Genomic DNA, 5,026 nt, shown 5'->3' with positions numbered 1-5,026 from the left:
ATAGCTTAGCTCAGACTGCGATCAGATCTCAAGATTTAGGTAGATTGCTGTTCGTGTTTTGGTTGGCTCCGTGCCGGTTTCGTGCTTTGTTTGTGGTTTTTTGTTGCAGATTTCCAGTGCTTGACGTGTGTCTCCGTGTGTTCCTGCTTCCTGGATTGGCAGTGGATGTCGTCACCCCCCCCCCCCCAAAAAAAAAAAAAAAAAAAAAAAAAAAAACCACTGGGTTTGTATGTGTATATTTATGTATGTGTACGCATATGTGTGCGTATATATATGTATATATTACATATAGTAATAATGCACATATATACACTTTTGGTTTCTACCGTCATGGTATCAATCAATAATATGTGTGCAGACAAGGTAAAAAAAAAAAAAAAAAAAAAGAAAAATAGCAATATTCCCAACTCCATATCGCAAGGATGTGGACGGTCCCTTCCTGTTTGAGTGCAGACAGAGCCACCGTAGCGACTCACAGCGGAGCTGCTGGAAAACAGGCGCTCACAGGGCGATTATGTCTGGATCGTGGCCGTGTTCGTGCAGGACGCGCAGCCGCGTTCTCCATCCGGGGGTGTCTGGGTTCCAGTATTAGGGAATGCTGCTGTGTTATTGTCCGGGTAGCTGGTAACAGAGCAGGCCTTTTTATTGCGCTGCCAACCCTCGCTCCTTTCCTGTGTCAATGATTGTCCTGCCTTCTCTCTCATGGCGGAGACTAAAATCATATACCATATAGACGAGTGTGTATGTGTGTTATTTTTAGGTGCACGAACCACCCACCAGCTCAAGAAGATGAAGACAGGTGTAACTGTTGCTCCCTGGAGGAAAACCCGAGCAATCGATCAGATCTGATCAAATCCCAATCCCAATCCCAGCAAACACGTCACCACGGGGTGAAATACAGGCACGTTCACACATGCATATAAAGTGATAGGTGCACATACATTCTCAGCCTCATTTAAACAAATGATATAATAATAATAATGATGATAATAATAAACCCACAGCAGAAGATCCGCCCCCCAGAGCCTGAACCCAGGTTTGAATTTGAATAGGTGTCATAAAGGTGTAGAAGTGTCCCGCCACATTGAGCTACATGTCCTAGAGCTACATGTCCTAGAGCTACATGTTCTAGAGCTACATGTCCTAGAGCTACATGTTCTAGAGCTACATGTCCTAGAGCTACATGTCCTAGAGCTACATGTCCTAGAGCTACATGTTCTAGAGCTACATGTTCTAGAGCTACATGTTCTAGAGCTACATGTCCTAGAGCTACATGTTCTAGAGCTACATGTTCTAGAGCTACATGTTCTAGAGCTATATGTCCTAGAGCTACATGTTCTAGAGCTACATGTCCTAGAGCTACATGTTCTAGAGCTACATGTTCTAGAGCTACATGTTCTAGAGCTACATGTCCTAGAGCTACATGTTCTAGAGCTACATGTCCTAGAGCTACATGTTCTAGAGCTACATGTTCTAGAGCTACATGTTCTAGAGCTACATGTTCTAGAGCTACATGTCCTAGAGCTACATGTCCTAGAATCTAGAGCTACATGTCCTAGAGCTACATGTTGTAGAGCTACATGTCCTAGAGCTACGAACGATGTAATGTGGATACAAATTATTTTATAAACGGAGGGGGGGAAATATTCGGTTTTAAAAATACCCGGCTACGTGTGTACATAGCCTAATTCATAGCAGAAATATGGTGCTGCAGAAGTCTGTAGCTGTGGTGTTACTGTTGGTGGCAGTTTTTTTCTGAAGATTTGTCTTTTAACCATAAAAACAGTTGATGGACATGCTAACAAGATTAAAAAGTTGATTTTCATCTGAAGGGTACTTTACTGTTATTATTTTACCTTCTTTTCTCATAATTTTATTCCATTTTATTTGTTATCTACTGTCTAATTATGTCTTGCCGCTTTTAATGTTGATGTAAAGCACTTTGAATTACCTTGTGTTGAATTGTGCTATATTAATAAACTTGCCTTGCCTCACGTGTTTGACGCTCATCCCAAGTCCCATCTATAAGAGTTTCATTGAGCCTCACATTCTCCGTTTGTTCTTCAAGAAGACCTTGTACTCTCTCGCTGTAATCCTGTCTTCTGGATATACATCCTTCACCACCCCGACAGCGTTTCCATCTGTCCACTGACATGCTTGTTGGTGCCTCCCTCTCCTCCTCTGTTCTTCTGCATGCTTTAAAACAAACACAGCCTCCTTGACAGAAATACAGCCTAGGTTGGATTTGCATCACCTCAGCCTTTCATACGTAACGTCTGTTTTTGACAAATGTTTCTGTTATTTCTCAACACTTGTAACTATTTGGACTGTGACATATACTTATTTTTGGCTGTGTAATTTTTTTTTTTTTTTTTTTTTTTTTTATATTTTTATCCCGGTTTTTTTCCCATTTTTACCACCCCGTGCTCCTACCTACTGACAGTCCTGGGCATTGCCATCCTCTACCAACCCCGGGAGGGCCCTGCACTGAGCTCAGGTCTCCTCCTTAACCTGAGGAGTGAGCAGGCCGCATCTTTTCACCAGACAGGGTGGGGCTTCTCCGGCCGAACGTAGCGCGTGGAAGGATCACGTTATTCCGGCCGGATCCTCCCCACCCCATCTGGCGCCCCGGTTGGCCAGAGGGGGCATGTATAGCCCAGGACTGTGTGCATGTTTTTGTGAGGGTAGCTCACATTAGCTACCAAGGGGAACACGGGGAGAACATACAAACTCCACACAGAAAGATCCTTTCGCCAACCCCACCCATGGTGTGGGCACTGAAGTCATGGGGGAACTAACACGCACTTCAGCACCCACAGCGTCCCCCGGCGGGAATCGAACCCAGGACCTTCTTGCTGTGAGACCGCTGCACTACCAGCTGCGCCACCGTGCCCCCTGTGTGGCTGTGTAATTTGCCAAATTGAAATTGAAATGAGGCAGTAAAGATTTATCATGGTTTTAGCTCTAATTAGGGTTCTACTATGGGGGTCTGGCGACATCTAGTGGCAGAAACTGAAAACTGCAGTCAGCCCTTTCAGACAGCAACGTGCTTCTCACTCGCAGTTGGCCTTACCTCCTCTAAAGTGGATGAGATGGGACATGCCGTCTGTCCTTGGACAGCTCATGTCTCCTGCCCGGATCTGCATTTGTGTCACAATGTGAAAAATGCAGGTTTCAATTGGATTAAACTGTGGCTTCGTCACACTTTGCTTGGTGGAGCGTAAAACTATCAACGTATTGTGTAATCTAAAAGACTGCAACAGTGCTCAGATAACTGAACATAAACTCACACTCATGGCAAATCTGTCGGTGCCCTCCCACTAAAGAAAGGAAAAACTAACACAACGGTCGCTGAAATAACTTGAAAGTGACAAAAATAATAATGAATAATAATTTACTGAAAACTGAGTCATGAAAATCAGATATTGCTTTTGAATCGTAGTTCAACAGTGTCAATAAAAAAAACAGAACACTGACTGATGAAACAGGCGCTGACAAATCAGTTGGTAACCATAGAAACTGTGATAATAATGTGACTGTAATAATGTTAAACTTGTCCTGTAATTAGCATCATGGGTGTCTTCAGGCTGAAGTCAACGCTGTGCTGGTTGGAAGGAGCAGAGGAGAGTTATCTGAAGGGATCAGACAGAAAATTAGATAAGCATATCTAAGGTAAAGGCTATCAAACCATCGCCGGGCAGATGATCTTCCTCTGACTATAGTTATGGATTCCATTCAGAAGTTAAGGGTCCACAGGACTGTAGACAACCTCCCTGAACGTGGACTCAAGAGGTAACGAAAGCCTTCCAAAGAGATTCAAGGTGAACATCAAGGACAATGTACAGATTACACTGTCTGTCACTGTTTGAGTCGAAGGAGACGACCGAGGACGACTACACTGGTGAAAGCAAATAATTAAAAAAAACAACACTGGATTTTGTGTCAAGCCACAAAGCTTCTGGGAGAACGTCGTCTGGACAGACGAGACAAATACTGGAGCTTTCTGACAGGTCACATCAGCTCTGAGAGGAATTTCAGGGTTCAGCTTTTGCTTACGGCCATACCATCCTGAATACAGCCTGATCTCGTCTGATCTCGGAAGCTAAGCAGGGTCGGGCCTGGTTCGTACTTGGATCGGACTGGGAGACTGCCTGGGAATATCGGGTGCTGTAAGCTTTTTCAACCAGCAGAGGGCGCTCTTGTTCAATCTGATGCTGGCACTGATTTGCTGAAAACGATGATGGTGTGTGCACATGTTCCCAAATGTAGCAACAGTGCCCTCTCCTGTGCTCATACCGGTATGGTCGTAAGCGGCACCTGCGGCTTTACAACTGTCTTCTATACACAGACTTACCAAGTGCATACCTGTCAGGTTTTGGTGGAGAAACTACCGTATTTTACCCCTCTTTCCCGTCGTCCTCCTGAATTAGTATTTTACCGTAAATTTCACATTTTATAACACATCAATTTTTAAACTGCAAACTGAATTGTCACTAGCCTTGCGAGAACTGCCACCTGCTGTTGCCTGGGTGGCCGTTCTCGCGAGGTTAGTGGCGACAAATCAGAGATGGATGGATGTAACCAGAGAGAAGGCATTTCTGCCCAAAAAGCGAAGACTTCGTGTAAATATCTCTTAAATTGGGATACCGAATTTACTTTCCTAAAGAGGAGCATGATGGGGCTCACTTACGTGTTCTGAAAGTTATTTCAGCTAGAGGCTCAGAAACATGCATCTGTGTCATCAGTCAGTGAATGCAGGAGAGCCACATGAGTGAAAATGACAAAATAAAAAGAAAATGTAAACGTTAAGATACTGGACCTCGGTGGGGCTGGTGGGACAGCGGCGGAAAATTACCGGCCTGAATACAACCTGATCTTGTCTGATCTCGGAAGCTAAGCAGAGTCGGGCCTAGTTAGTACATGGATGGGAGACCATTTGGGAATACCTTCTGTGGTCCACATAGCCCTCACCCACTTAGAGAACAAGGACTCTTATGTCCACCTGCTCTTTGTGGATTTTTTTTTT

At 44.3% G+C, this 5,026-nt stretch overlaps 1 pseudogene; it reads left to right on the top strand.

The window, feature by feature from the left end:
- The first annotated feature begins 4,050 nt into the window (after positions 1-4,050).
- LOC133457606 (5S ribosomal RNA) lies at positions 4,051-4,176 on the top strand (annotated as a pseudogene).
- Positions 4,177-5,026: the final 850 nt, after the last annotated feature.

The sequence above is a fragment of the Cololabis saira genome, chromosome 12 (assembly GCF_033807715.1).
Source record: "Cololabis saira isolate AMF1-May2022 chromosome 12, fColSai1.1, whole genome shotgun sequence".
In the NCBI taxonomy this organism is placed as follows: domain Eukaryota; kingdom Metazoa; phylum Chordata; class Actinopteri; order Beloniformes; family Belonidae; genus Cololabis; species Cololabis saira.
This window is presented reverse-complemented; position numbering and strand designations above follow the sequence as displayed.